The sequence below is a fragment of the Pelophylax lessonae genome (genome assembly GCF_965119305.1).
Source record: "Pelophylax lessonae genome assembly, chromosome: 4".
Lineage (NCBI taxonomy): Eukaryota > Metazoa > Chordata > Amphibia > Anura > Ranidae > Pelophylax > Pelophylax lessonae.
The window spans coordinates 515,825,785-515,841,869 of record NC_138771.1 but is presented as its reverse complement, the minus strand read 5'-3'; positions in this window follow the sequence as shown (position 1 = coordinate 515,841,869).

Below are 16,085 nucleotides of genomic sequence, written 5' to 3'. Positions count from 1 at the left end.
ACAACTTGGAAAGGTGGATCTCTCTCACACGTACCAACACAGACTATCCCCCAATTTAACTGATCCCCAAAGGTTTTTGATTAAATAGCGGAATAGAAAATATGATCCAAAAAAAGTGTATGTATATCACACGTACACAACCACACTAGGCTCCAATTACTATTGTTTGTACCCCTAAAAGGCTAGATGAGGAGTAGGGGGGGTATGGAACAGGCAGCACCCTCAAACCTTCAGAAGTATGAGATGAACCCCAACAACTTGGAAAGGTGGATCTCTCTCACACGTACCAACACAGACTATCCCCCAATTTAACTGATCCCCAAAGGTTTTTGATTAAATAGCGGAATAGAAAATATGATCCAAAAAAAGTGTATGTATATCACACGTACACAACCACACTAGGCCCCAATTACTATTGTTTGTACCCCTAAAAGGCTAGGAGTAGGGGGAGTATGGAACAGGCAGCACCCTCAAACCTTCAGAAGTATGAGATGAACCCCAACAACTTGGAAAGGTGGATCTCTCTCACACGTACCAACACAGACTATCCCCCAATTTAACTGATCCCCAAAGGTTTTTGATTAAATAGCGGAATAGAAAATATGATCCAAAAAAAGTGTATGTATATCACACGTACACAACCACACTAGGCCCCAATTACTATTGTTTGTACCCCTAAAAGGCTAGATGAGGAGTAGGGGGAGTATGGAACAGGCAGCACCCTCAAACCTTCAGAAGTATGAGATGAACCCCAACAACTTGGAAAGGTGGATCTCTCTCACACGTACCAACACAGACTATCCCCCAATTTAACTGATCCCCAAAGGTTTTTGATTAAATAGCGGAATAGAAAATATGATCCAAAAAAAGTGTATGTATATCACACGTACACAACCACACTAGGCCCCAATTACTATTGTTTGTACCCCTAAAAGGCTAGATGAGGAGTAGGGGGGGTATGGAACAGGCAGCACCCTCAAACCTTCAGAAGTATGAGATGAACCCCAACAACTTGGAAAGGTGGATCTCTCTCACACGTACCAACACAGACTATCCCCCAATTTAACTGATCCCCAAAGGTTTTTGATTAAATAGCGGAATAGAAAATATGATCCAAAAAAAGTGTATGTATATCACACGTACACAACCACACTAGGCCCCAATTACTATTGTTTGTACCCCTAAAAGGCTAGATGAGGAGTAGGGGGGGTATGGAACAGGCAGCACCCTCAAATCTTCAGAAGTATGAGATGAACCCCAAAAACTTGGAAAGGTGGATCTCTCTCACACGTACCAACACAGACTATCCCCCAATTTAACTGATCCCCAAAGGTTTTTGATTAAATAGCGGAATAGAAAATATGATCCAAAAAAAGTGTATGTATATCACACGTACACAACCACACTAGGCCCCAATTACTATTGTTTGTACCCCTAAAAGGCTAGATGAGGAGTAGGGGGAGTATGGAACAGGCAGCACCCTCAAATCTTCAGAAGTATGAGATTGTGTTCACTGTACCCCACAAAGATTGAGTTCACTGCACCCCACAATGATTGTGTTCACTGCACCCCACAAAGATTGTGTTCACTGCACCTCACAAAGATTGTGTTCACTGTACCCCCCAAAGATTGTGTTCACTGCACCCCACAAAGATTCTGTTCACTGTACCCCACAAAGATTGTGTTCACTGCACCCTAAAAGGATGTTGTTCACTGCACCCCACAAAGATTGTGTTCACTGCACCCTAAAAGGATGTTGTTCACTGCACCCCAAAAAGATTGTGTTCACTGTACCCCCCCAAAGATTGTGTTCACTGCACCCCACAAAGATTGTGTTCACTGCACCCCAAAAAGATTGTGTTCACTGTACCCCCCAAAGATTGTGTTCACTGCACCCCAAAAAGATTGTGTTCACTGTACCCCCCAAAGATTGTGTTCACTGCACCCCACAAAGATTCTGTTCACTGTACCCCACAAAGATTGTGTTCACTGCACCCCAAAAAGATTGTGTTCACTGTACCCCCCCAAAGATTGTGTTCACTGCACCCCACAAAGATTCTGTTCACTGCACCCCACAAAGGATTTTGTTCACTGCACCCCAAAAAGATTGTGTTCACTGCACCCCAAAAAGGATTTTGATCACTGCACCCCAAAAAGGATGTTGTTCACTGCACCCCAAAAATGATTTTGTTCACTCCACCCCAAAAAGATTGTGTTCACTGCACCCCACAAAGATTGTGTTCACTGCACCCCAAAAAGATTGTGTTCACTGTACCCCCCAAAGATTGTGTTCACTGCACCCCACAAAGATTCTGTTCACTGTACCCCACAAAGATTGTGTTCACTGCACCCCAAAAAGATTGTGTTCACTGCACCCCAAAAAGGATGTTGTTCACTGCACCCCAAAAAGGATGTTGTTCACTCCACCCCAAAAAGATTGTGTTCACTGCACCCCACAAAGATTGTGTTCACTGCACCCCAAAAAGATTGTGTTCACTGCACCCCAAAAATGATTTTGTTCACTGCACCCCAAAAAGGATTTTGTTCACTGCACCCCAAAAAGGATGTTGTTCACTCCACCCCAAAAAGATTGTGTTCACTGCACCCCAAAAAGATTGTGTTCACTGCACCCCACAAAGGATTTTGTTCACTGCACCCCAAAAAGATTGTGTTCACTGCACCCCAAAAAGGATGTTGTTCACTGCACCCCAAAAAGGATTTTGTTCACTGCACCCCAAAAAGATTGTGTTCACTGCACCCCACAAAGGATTTTGTTCACTGCACCCCACAAAGATTGTGTTCACTGCACACCAAAAAGGATTGTGTTCACTGCACCCCAAAAAGATTTTGTTCACTGCACCCCAAAAAGATTGTGTTCACTGCAGCCCAAAAAGATTGTGTTCACTGCAGCCCAAAAAGATTGTGTTCACTGCAGCCCAAAAAGATTGTGTTCACTGCAGCCCAAAAAGATTGTGTTCACTGCAGCTCACACACAGAAAAATGGATGTGGATCACTGACACCTGCCTATCTCCAATCCCACACCACACAGCAATATCGATTGTAGTTTGTAGAACACAGTTTCCCTAAAATTCAGCAGACTCTGTCCCTAACAGGATTGAGAAGAGATCGTAGATCAGGATTGAGTGCAGATTCACCCCACCCCCCACACAGCAATATCGATTGTAGTTTGTAGAAGACACTGACCCTATAATTCAGCAGACTCTATCCCTAAAATGCCTACAACTCGCCCTGCCTAAACACTCCGACCTGTCCCTCAATTCTATCCGGACACAAATGGTTTTTTCCTGCCTATCTTTCCCTAATCAGCAGCCAGCACATTGATGTGTGCTCTGTCCCTTAGCTAAGCAGCAGAATGACGCTGCTGCGGCGGCTGCCTCGAACTTATAAAGACTTGGTCACATGCTTCAGACGGCCAATCACAGCTACTAAGACATTTGCAGGCATGGCTGGGATGGCTTAAGGCACACCAGTTAAACGATTGTTGATTGGCTGTTGAAAGCCCGCCATGAAAAGAGCGCCAAAGCATGCAAAACCCGGAAATAAAACGTCCGAACACGGATTTTTACCCGAACATACAGTAAAGTGTCCGTGTCCGTGTTCGGGTAAAAAAAATCCAATTATTCGGTACGAACACGAATAATACAGTCCGTGTTCGCTCAACACTAGTTAATAGCCTTTGTATACTAGCCCTTCAACAGTTTTATAAAAGAATGGAAAACAGTGCTTAGTCATCATGCTAACTTTATGGCTTCAGTATTTTCTGAGTCACTGCTGTGCAACAAATATGCAAGTCATTAGATGTGTATTACCAATATTGATTAGTGATTTCTCTCAGTTTTGCTCACTGCAGCTACTTAGATGAAAGTTGCTTAAACAAAAAACAAAATTTTTACATTTTTTATTTAGAGGGTGTGTTCTTTTTTTGGATTTGGGGGTATTTAGGCCCTAAATAAAAAAAAAACACTAAGTGATATTGTTCTCTTTTTTTATTTAGGGTTTACTGTATTTTACCCGCATTTACATTTTTTCTGTGGGAAAAAAAATTTATGAGGATAAAAAAGCTAAAATGGTAGTGATCAAACATGTACACTATATTACCAAAAGTATTGGGACACCAGCCTTTACATGCACATGAACTTTAATGGCATCCCAGTCTTAGTCCGTAGGGTTCAATATTGAGTTGGCCCACCCTTTGCAGCTATAATAGCTATAACTCTTTTGGGAGGGCTGTCCCCAAGGTTTAGGAGTGTGTTTATGGGAATGTCTGTCACATGGCCGGGTGATTGAAATTACCACTTCCCTAGGTCACCAACACAGCTGATTTTAGTGTCAGCTACTAGGGTTGAGTGAACCCGGACTGTATTATTCGGGATCGTATTGGATTTTTGGGTATTTGGTACCCGGCCACGGACTTGAACATTTCACTGTATGTTCGGGATACTGTCCGTTGTTCGGTATGTTTTGGCGCAGTTATAATGGCGCGGTTTCAACAGGTGCAAGGCAGCCAATCAGCAAGCATTTAACTAGTGTGCCCTTAGAAGCCATCACAGCCGTGCCTACTAATGGCATGGCTGTGATTGGCCAGTGCAGCATGTGACCCAGACTCTATATAAGCTGGAGTCACATAGCGCCGCGCGTCACTCTGCTCAAACTATACTAGGGAGAGGTTCCTGATGCTGCTGCTGTAGGGTCAAGCTGGAGATTGCTTTGAGCGAAAGAATGAGAAGAATCTTCTTTAATCAGACAGCGATCTACATTGATTTATTGTGTGGGGGTGCAGTGCACGATCTTTTTGCCCGGAGGGAGAGATAGGAGATTATTGTAGGGTCAGGCTGGAGATTGCTTTGAGGGAAAGAATAGGAAGAATCTTCTTTAATCAGACAGCGATCTACATTGATTGTATTGTGTGGGGGTGCAGTGATCTTTATGCCCTGACCTGAGCCCAGTGAGGAGGAGGGAGAATTTTTTTTTTTTTATCAGTCTGTTAGGTGGGCGGCGTGCGGTGTGTAGCGGCCATTTAATGCAAGCTCAGTGTATATGTGTCTGCTTAATCTGCATTTAAAAAACAAAAAAACTTTCTTCCTTCATATTTTACTTTGACATACAGAGTTTAGACACTGCTTTTTCTAATCTGCTCTTCAAAAAGCACCAATGTAAGGGAAAAATAATTAATTTTCATTATTTAGGGAAAAAAAATATTTTTCAGTTTTTCATTCAATTGAGTTTTTTTTTATTTAATAGCGGAATAGAACAACAACAGTATCCAACCTGTTAGGCGTGCGGTGTGTAGCGGCCATGTAATGCAAGCTCAGTGCATATGTGTCTGCTTCATCTGCATTTAAAAAAGAAAAAAACTTTTTTCCTTCATATTTTACTTTGACATACTTTGTTTAGACAGGCACTGCTTTTTCTAATCTGCTCTTCAATAAGCACCAATGTAAGGGAAAAATTATTATTTTTCAGTATTTAGGGAAAAAAAATATTTTTCAGTTTTTCATTCAAATGGGTTTTATTTTTATTCAATAGCGGAATAGAACAACAACAGTATCCAACCTGTTAGGCGTGCGGGGTGTAGAGGCCATGTAATGCAAGCTCAGTGCATATGTGTCTGCTTCATCTGCATTTAAAAAAGAAAAAAACTTTTTTCCTTCATATTTTACTTTGACATACATTGTTTAGACAGACACTGCTTTTGTAATCTGCGCTTCAAAAAGCACCAATGTAAGGGAAAAATAATTATTTTTCAGTATATAGGGTATAAAATAATTTTTCAGTTTTTCATTCATACTTTACTGTGACACTGTCATACAGCGTTTAGACACTGCTGTTCTGCTCTTCAAAAATCACCAATTAAAGGGAAAAATAGAAAATTTTCATTCATACGTTACAGTGAAATACACCCATTGGATACTGTTGTTGTATTACGCTTATCAATAAAATCACATTTTGGGGAAAAAATGTAATTGCGGCCTAGTCTGCATATGTTACAGTGAGCTTCACCCATTGGATACTGTTGTTGTATTCCGCTTATCAATAAAAACCCATTTAGGGGAACAAAATGTAATTGCGGCCTAGTCTGCATATGTTACAGTGAGCTACACCCATTGGATACTGTTGTTGTATTCCGCTTATCAATAAAAACCCATTTAGGGGAAAAAAAATAAATTGCGGCCTAGTCTGCATATGTTACAGTGAGATACACCCTTTGTATATTGTTGTTCTATTCCACTATTCAATAAACACCCATTTAGGGAAAAAAAATAAATTGCAGCCTAGTCTGCATATTTTACTGTGAGAGCCACCCTTTGGATACTGTTGTTCTATTCCGCTATTCAATAAACACCCATTTAAATAAATAAATTGCGGCCTAGTCTGCATATGTTACAGTGAGATACACCCATTGGATACTGTTTTTGTATTCCGCTTATTAATAAAAACCCATTTAGGGAAAAAAAAAATTGCAGCCTAGTCTGCATATGTTACAGCGCAACAAGGCACACAGGTCTCGCATGGAGGCCCAGTTATTAATGGTGAAGTGGTGCTGTTCCACGGTGCGACTCATGCGTGCGTGCTGCAGCTGAAACTCCACTATGGCCAGCATGTGCAAGGTGGAGTTCCACCTTGTGGGCATGTGACATATGAGGCGGTGAGCAGGAAGGCCGAAGTTACGTTGCAGCGCTGACAGGCGAGCAGCAGCAGGGTGAGAACGCCGAAAGTGCGCACAGACGGCCCGCACTTTCTGCAGCAGCTCTGACATATCGGGGTAATTTCTAAGGAACCTCTGCACCACCAAATTCAGCACATGCACCAAGCAAGGGATTTGTGTCAAACCGGCTAGGCCCAGAGCTGCTACGAGATTTTGCCGGGCTTGAGGCTCACTGGCAGCAACCACTCATCGGTCTGCTGTTGGATGCCCCTCCACAATTCCTGCGCGGTGTGTGGTTTTTTCCCCCAAACAGGCAAGTTTTAAAACTGCATGCTGTCGTTTACCCCTGGCTGTGCTGAAGTTGGTGGTGAAGGTGTTGCGCTGACCGGATGAGGAGGCGGTAGAGAATGAGGAAGCGGAGTAGGAGGAGTTAGGAACAGGAGGCAAACTCAAGCGCCCTGCAATTCTCGGATGTTGAAGGAAATGCGCCAAACTGCTATCCGCCTCAGGCCCAGCCACCACTGCATTTACCCAGTGTGCTGTTAGGGAGATATAACGTCCCTGACCGTGCCACCACCATAAGGCTTTTAAAACTCTGCCTCTCCACCAGATGGAATGACAGCATTTCAAAGGCCAGGAATTTTGATATGCTGGCATTCAGGGCCAGGGATCGTGGGTGGTTAAGGGGGGTACTTCCTCTTCCGCTCCAGTGTTTGGGAGAGGAGCACTGAGACCTGAGACCTTTCTTGGTTTTTGAGGTGTCTACTCCACTGCAGCTCGTGCTTTGCACTTAGATGCCTGGTCATGCAGGTTGTGCTCAGGTTGAGAAGGTTTATGCCTCGCTTTAGGCTCTGATTGCACAGCATGCAAACCACTTGTGTCCTGTCATCATCACATTGTCTGAAGAACTGCCACGCTAGGGAACTCCTTTGAGCTGGCTTTGGTGTTCTCGTTCCCTTGCTGCATTGGGCAGTAGAGGGCGTAGTGTCTAGGGCACGGCCCCTTCGCTTTTGCACCCTGCTCCCTCTTCTGCTGTGCTGGTGGCTCTGTGCGACCACCGCCTCTTCCTCCAAACTACTCAGGTCACCTGCATGACATTCATTCCATGTGGGGTCGAGGACCTCATCGTCCTCCACATCATCTTCCATGCAGTCTTCCCCCCTGCAACCCTTGTCGGTCTCCCCAATTCGGAACTCCGCAGCAGTTGGCACCTGTGTTTCGTCACCATCTGAGATGTGCTGCGATGGTCCTCCCATGTACTCATCTTGAGACATAAGTGTTTGGGTATTGCTGCACTCAATCTCTTCCACTTCTGGGGCAGGGCTAGGTGGATGGCCCTGGGAAACCATGCTAACAGGGTCATCAAAAAGAAGAAGAGACTGCTGCATGACTTGGGGCTCAGACTGCTTGGCTGATTTGCATGGGGGTGAGGTGAAAGATTGATGGACATCGGCTGCAGTTGCCAACTCTGACCTTTCAGCAGAAGACTGGGTGGGAGACAATGTGAAGGAACTGGAGGCACTCTCAGCAACCCAATCTACTATTGCCTGTACTTGTTCTGGCCTCAACATTTGTAGAGGCGCATTAGGCCCTGCCAAATACTGCTGTAAGGTACTGTCGCCTACTCGCAGCTGAGAAAGGTGTTTCACTTGTGCGTGTAGCTGGCACAGATCGACCACGTCCTCTCCTTGCAACAGGAGCTCCACCAGCAGCACCAGCACGACCCAGCACTAACATGGTGGAGCAGAATGACGGGTCTGCCCCCTTCAACTTCTGGATCTCCAAATTGGGCACATGGCCTGAGCTTGCCCTTTACGCCTTGGAGGTGCTGGCCTGCCCTGCAGCCAGTGTATTATCTGAACGTGTATTTAGCACGACTGGGGGCGTTATCACAGACAAGCGCAGCCACCTGTCCAGAGCCAATGTGGACAAGGTCCCGCTCATTAAAATGAACCAGGTGTGGATCCCACAGGAGTTGTCCGTACCTTGTGCAGAATAGACATGTATACCAGGCTTACCCAGCTATTGTTGTATTTGATCTTTCTAACTCTTTTGGGGTGTACCCTAATTTAAAAATAAATACAATTAAAAACAAAAACCAGTGTTGGCTACCTCATCCTCCTCCACCGCCGCTTCCACCCACACACCGCCACATCCACCGCCACCTCAACCTCCTACTCCATATGGGCCTCGTCCTCCTCCTCCACCATCGCCACCGCTTCCACCTACACTGCCATATCCATCGCCACCTCAGCCTCCTACTCCATATGGGCCTCGTCCTCCTCCTACATCATTCAAGATTATTATTTTTTATTTTTCTGTTTTTTCTGTTATTTTAAGTTATTTCCCTATCCACATTTGTTTGCAGAGCACTTGCCATGTTCTTAAGATGATTTTGCTGCCATTTGCAGCCCTCTAGCCCTTTCCATGTTAGTTTTAGAGCCATTTTAGTGCTCAAAAGTTCGGGTCACCATTGACTTCAATGGGGTTCGGGATCGGGGTAAAGTTCGGGTTAAGTCCGGGTCACGAACCCAGACTTTTTTTTCAAGTTCGGCCGGACCAGCCGAACCCGGATATCCAGGTGTTCGATCAACTCTATCAGCTACAAAGGGGCAAGGAATTGTAAGGGGGCCAAGGGAAAGCGGGTATTAGGGAGTCTGGGGATGCCCTTTGCACACACTGTCAACTTTGCATGGGCAAGGTGACAGTGTTTCATAAAATGCAGCAGAGAAGAGTGATGTCTAACCTGCCTGTGCTCTTTGGCAGGGGTGATTCCATCACAAGTCCTTTGGCACATTGCACAGCTCTCATATGTGAATTTTAACTATGAATGTCAAAGCTTGCTTGAAGTGTAGCAATACAACCGGGGTTTTTCTTTATTTCTTTTCTGCTTCTTAGAAATTTCAAAGCTTTTATTCTGTTATCTTGCACTGTGTGTGTATGTGGGGTGGGGGGGTTATTGTGTATTCAATGATATTTTATACAAGTGGAATCGAATGCTCTATTTGTTAAACTCCATACATACATAAGGTAGCCTTGGTGTATAGTGCTTTATATTGTGCTGTGCAAGGGATAAGATCAATTATTAGAATTGCTTTAGTCTTCAGAGCTGAAAAAAATAATTACATTGCTTTAGTTGGTATCTCTTACAAATTATAAACTGCCCCTCTTTTGCAGTTTTTGCTGGCTCAAAACTTTTTTGAAAGTCCTTGTAAATTCTCAAGTACACTAAGAAATACATTGATGCATAGTTTGTATTCTGAATTGTGACTCCATCTTTTGTCATCATGACTATTTCGAAGGGTGAGCGGAGAGTTCAGTCCCAAACTACGTACAGACCAAACTTTTGCTGCTCAGGTGTTCAGACTGATGGCTGATCTTTAGCCCATTCTGCCTGAGTCACGCATCATATTTATGTAGCACATGGCCTATGTTGGTGGGGGGGGGGGGGGGGGGGGTGAGTGTGCACCCTCTTAGGTAGGTGCTAGTATAGGTGTATACAGTTTTTGGTTTCTCTGCTTAACAAGGGGAAAGCCAGGTAAATCTAGGAGCTGTCTGCTTAACAGGGAGCTGTGATTGTTAGATAGGAAATGCCCAGTGTGCTCTCATGCTGCTCATCCTGGCTTGATGTTTCACACAGATCCAATAGTGATACAGTGTCTTGGACAGTGGGAGGAAACCACACAGATGAGAGCAGGGGATATATGTACAGCCCTGATCAATAGGCATGGGAGGTGCCCTGGTGCATGCAGGGTGACTGTACTTATATCTGAGGTGCACATTTAGTTCCAGGTCTTCGGTTGGAGAGCGGGGTACAGGTGGGGAGGGGGCTGCTGCTCCAGCACAGGCTGCCATAAGGTGGTCAACCTGAGGACCAGAAACAGAGATGCTGAAACACAGGGACACTTTTGAGGGCTGACTGAGGAAGGATGTCAATGGATCTCGTCTGGTATCACGAAGGAAGAAGACCTGCGTACATGGCCTTGTGAGTGCAGACTTCCCACAAGGATCCTAGAGACTGTTGCTGTTAAAATCCCCCTCTTGGTGCTAGAAAGTCAGCAGGCTGGCTTTAAGCTAAAGGGGATACCGGCTAGTGTCCTGAAGATACAGAGTTCACTGACTCTGCTGCTAACACAGGCAAAGAACTTGTTCTCCTCATGCAAGTGCGGTATGGTACAGCAGAAGATCTCCTATTCAGTTCCACCAAGTGAGCCAAGTGAGAGCTGTTCTCACCTGTACATAGTTGAATTTGGAGTATTTCGCTCATCCCTTCTCCTATCCATGTTCTCCAAATAAAACACCAAAAACAAATCCCCTAGACTGATCGTTGGAGACAACGAGCGAAAGTGTATGTGTGCACCTGGCAGAGTGTGAAAATACCCAGTATCTGGCAACAGGATAATTAGAGGAAGACCCAAGATAGATTTATATTCAGCAGCCCCTATGGGGGTAGTGCTACATATAAAAGCAATATTTGTACCTGCCACCATAAATAATAGTTTTCCGCTGGCACTGGTTCCTAAGGAAGATGCAGGTGCTTGCACCTGCAGTGTCCCTAGGAATCACTGACGTTATGGGGAATCCCTACTCCTTTTAAGTAAAGGGGCGGGAATAGCAGTGACATCACTGTGCAAATATAAGCCATGGTCATAATTAATGATGTCATCACTTTCCCCTCCACTTCCCTTATATAGCCGATGACAGCTTGAGGAGCTAGAATTCAGTTAGTGTCACTCTTGGGATTGGTTGAGTGCATCTTGTCATCAGGGATTTTTGCAGCAAGCCGCCAAGTGGCAGACATTATGATTGGATTTACAATGAGGGACATTTTTAGTCCATTTTTATTCTTTTAATAATGGACTTGTTAAACATTTGGGTAGGTTAGAAAATATTTTTTGTAATTAGGCAGTGGTACTATGTACACCGTACTAATACAGGTGGGGGCTCCCTTGTTTTTAAAAGTGGCTTCCAGATTCCAACATGCCCCCCCATCCACAAACCTTCACAACCACTAGGGGATGAGGCCCTCATCTACGTCAACATGTTGAGGACATGTGATCTGGTATGGTTCAGGAGGAGGAGGAGGTGCTTGTACCCCCCACTTTCCTGGCCAGGCTATGTGCTCAGAAAAAGGGTCTGGTATGGATTTTTAGAGGGACCTCACACATTATTTTTTTTGCACGGAATAGCCCTCCTTTACCACCAAAATCCTTTTCAGACTCGAAGAGGGAAAATCACTACCAGACTCAAAGGGCAGTGCCCTCCCCCCATGCTATATTTTGGCACACCTTTGCCTCTTAACGTATAAAATGGGCATTTTTAATTTTACAGATTCGGCTCCTATTGATTTCAATGGGTTTGTATTCGGCATCTGAACTTCTGTGAAGTACGCAGATCCCATTGGATGAAAGGGAGGTTCACATCATAACAGAGTCCTGGCTGCCACAGTATGACAGGAAGTGATGGAAGTGAGGGAGATGCAGACTCGCACCACCATAGGACCATTGGGCACTTTTCCCCAACTTCCTGCTGGCACCCTCCAGTGAGCTTACTCCATCCCCAAACCGACTCCAGGATTAAACTTTGCAAATGCTCCAGTTGGGACCTTGATGTCTCCTAGATGGCACCTCCAGTGATCCTAACCCAGAGACAGAGCCCCTGCACAGGGGTATCCTCCAGCAGGAACTGGAACCAGGAACTCTCTCTCCTGCCTCAGGCCTCAGACTATTTTTTGATTTTCCAGCCACCTACCTAACAGCTCCCAAGGGATTGGCTAGATTCCCCATACATATTCAGGTTGCTCACTCTGTTCTTCCTACAATGATTCTAGAATCCTCTAGATTACAGGCGGAAGTAATCAGAGCAGCAGTCTATGAGACACTAAGCAGGCCAGAGCAATCCATTCCTGCTCCACTCATTAAAGAAGAGCAGGACTAAATTTACCTAACAACCTGCAGTAATCTAGGAGGGTGCCACATATATATATACAGTATCTCACATTTTTGTAAATATTTTGTTCTATCTTTTTTAAGTTTACAGTGTATAAGTGTAAATTTGCTGTCCCCTCAAAATAACTCAACACACAGCCATTAATGTCTAAACTGCTGGCAACAAAAGTGAGTACACCCCTAAGCGGAAATGTCCAAATTGGGCTCAAAGTGTCAATATTTTGTGTGGGCACCATTATTTTCCAGCACTGCCTTAACCCTCTTGGGCATTGAGTTTACCAGAGCTTCACAGGTTGCCACTGGAGTCCTCTTCCGCTCCTCCATGACGACATCACAGAGCTGGTTGATGTTAGAGACCTTGCACTCCTCCACCTTTCGTTTGAGGATGCTCCACAGATGCTCAATAGCATTTTGGTGTAGGTCTGGAGACATGCTTGGCCAGTCCATCACCTTTACCCTCAGCTTCTTTAGCATGGCAGTATTCGTCTTGGAGGTGTGTTTGTTATCATGTTGTAATTCTGCCCTACAGCCCAGTCTCCGAAGGGAGGGGATCATGCTCTGCTTCAGTATGTCACAGAATGTAGTTGGCATTCATGGTTCTCTCAATGAACTGTAGCTCCCCAGTGAATGCAGCACTCATGCAGCCCCAAACCGTGACACTCCCACCACCATGCTTGATTGTAGACACTTGTCTTTGTACCCCTCACCTGGTTGTCACCACAAACGCTTGACACCATCTGAACCAAATAAGTTTATCTTGGTTTCATCAGACCACAGGACATGGTTCCAGTAATCCATGTCCTTAGTCTGCTTGTCTTCAGCAAACTGTTTGCGGGCTTTCTTGTGCATCATCTTTAGCAGAGGCTTCCTTCAGGGACGACAGCCATGCAGACCAATTTGATGCAGTGTGTGGTGTATGGTCTGAGCACTGACAGGCTGACCCCCCTCCACCCCTTCAACCTCTGCAGCAATGCAATGCTGGGAGCACTCATACGTTTATTTCCCAAAGACAACCTCTGTATATGACGCTGAGCATGTGCACTCAACTTCTTGTGTCGACAATAGTGAGGCCCGTTCTGAGTGGAACCTGTCCTGGTAAACCACTTTATGGTCTTGGCCACTGGGATGAAGCTCATTTTCAGGGTCTTGGCAATCTTCTTACAGCCTAGGCCATCTTTATGTTGAGCAACAATTATTTTTTTTCAGATCCTCAGAGAATTCTTTGCCATGAGGTGCCATGTTGAACATCCAGTGACCAGTATGAGAGAGTGAGAGCGGTAACACCAAATTTAACACACCTGCTCCCCATTCACACCTGAGATCTTGTAACACTAACGAGTCACATGACACGGGGGAGGGAAAATGGCTAATTGGGCCCAATTTGGACATTTTCACCTAGGAGTGTACTCACTTTTGTTGCCAGCGGTTTAGACATTAATGGCTGTGTGTTGAGTTATTTTGAGGGGACAGCAAATTTACACTGTTATACAAGCTGTACACTCACTACTTTACATTGTAGCAAAGTATCATTTCTTCAGTGTTGTCACATGAAAAGGTATCATAAAATATTTACAAAAATGTGAGGTGTGTACTCGTGTGAGATACTGTATATATATTTATACCTGGAAGATCAACAGCGCGGCAGCGATGCAAAAGTTGCAAAAAAAAGAGTAAAAACACAACAAGGGTTCTTGACAAGTCATTTTATTAAAAAAAAAAGTTGTCTGCCAGTGTAGATCCAATGTCAATCACAATCAATGCCGGCCGCTGACCCGAAAATGAAAAAAAAAAAACTTCACTCCCGAAAAGGCTAACTCCAAATGACAGCTCTGCCGCCTCCCGCTGCTAAATAAACTAGGGGCCGGGACCACCCGGTGACATCACCTCCTTATGACTTCACCAACTTGGGCATGCTAGGTTGATATGTTGTGCTTTTATTCACTTTTACCACTTTTTTGATGAATGAGTAGGGGTACTCAACATGGGGACAAGGTGCTTGGGGGGGACCCGCTCACTCGTCCTGGCCTGTATGCTCAGATAAGGGTCTGGTATGGATTTTGGGGGGCCCTACACCATTTAAAAAAAAATGTTGGCATGTTGGTTCCCCTCAGAATCCATACCAGACCTGAAGGGCCTGGTATGGATTGGGGGGGGGGGGGGGGCTACACACGTTTTTTTTGTGTGATTTTTTTAGTGACGGCAATTCTTTTCTTAACATTCATTGGTTCAGTTAATAACATGGTGGCTGTCTGTTTCTCAACTACCAAGACAGTTACTGGTTGTTAGGGAATGAAAATTAATGCATGGTTTCACTACTAAAACACTGCATTGAACCGCTTTGTGAATGGAGCCCTGCGTGGGGAAGCCAGCGGAGTGTTAGGAGGTGGGCGTAGGGTAGGGAAACCAGCAGCCATGGCTGTGCCCTAGGAGGCAGTGCACCCTAGGGGGCTGCCTAGTTCGCCTAGCGGTAGCGTCGGCCCTGGGTGTAGGTACATCAAAAGAGAATGCTTACTGCTTTACACATTCCTCATCATCTGTATTTAGCTGTTTGCATGGAGTTACTCCCTTAAAAAGAAAAATAATACATTTATAAATCTTATGATTTAATTTGACTTGCTTTTTTTCTGCGGTTGTCCCCTTAACATGCTTTGCTGTCTGGTTTCATTTTCAGGCCATCTTTTCACCACCTTGATGGAAACTGATCAGAGTTTTATGATACGCTTTTCTCTCTGACACTGGGGAACTGACTGGCAGACCGCATAGACATATTCACTGACACGCTCTTTTGCGGGAATGCGTTTAAGCCGAACACATGGAAGTGAAGGAAAACGTCATTTTCCCCTTCTTTTTATTCTGTAGAGCTGCGCTGGTGAGCCGCTACTTCTTCTCAGCCAGGTGCCAGCAAAGCATAAAGTGTATTATTACCTGGCGGTGTTGCTCTGGCAGATGGGTGAAGGAGCCCCAGGTGACAGCAGGCTTAATGAGAAGAGATAGTGAAGCCTTGTCTGAGGAGCAGAGCGCTGTAAAGGCGGCTCGTTTTCATCACTTTTGGAGCATCTTATAATCACTGCCGCTGCTGGAGACACGTTTAATTTGGTTAAAATGAACGTCAAGAAAGAAAAGCGCCACTTTCTTTCTATTTTTAAAACTTATTATTACCCGTAAACATGGATTGGTTTGATAATTTGGCAAACCGGGCACTGGCTAAGGGGATTGGTAGAGGTCCCATCATGTTGAAACAGATGTCTGCTTGAAGTATGTTAAAGCTAAACTCAAGGCAAACGTCTAAACATTTTGTTGACATACCTACATGGGGGCGTTATTTACCTGCAAAAGAGTTTATAATTCTGTCAGTGCAATCCAGAAATATACACATCCCTACTAGACAGCAGAGCCTGGTCTCGCAGTTCCACCCAAAAGTGGAACCTCCACTTATCTGATTCCCCCCCCCCCTCCGGTGCCACATTTG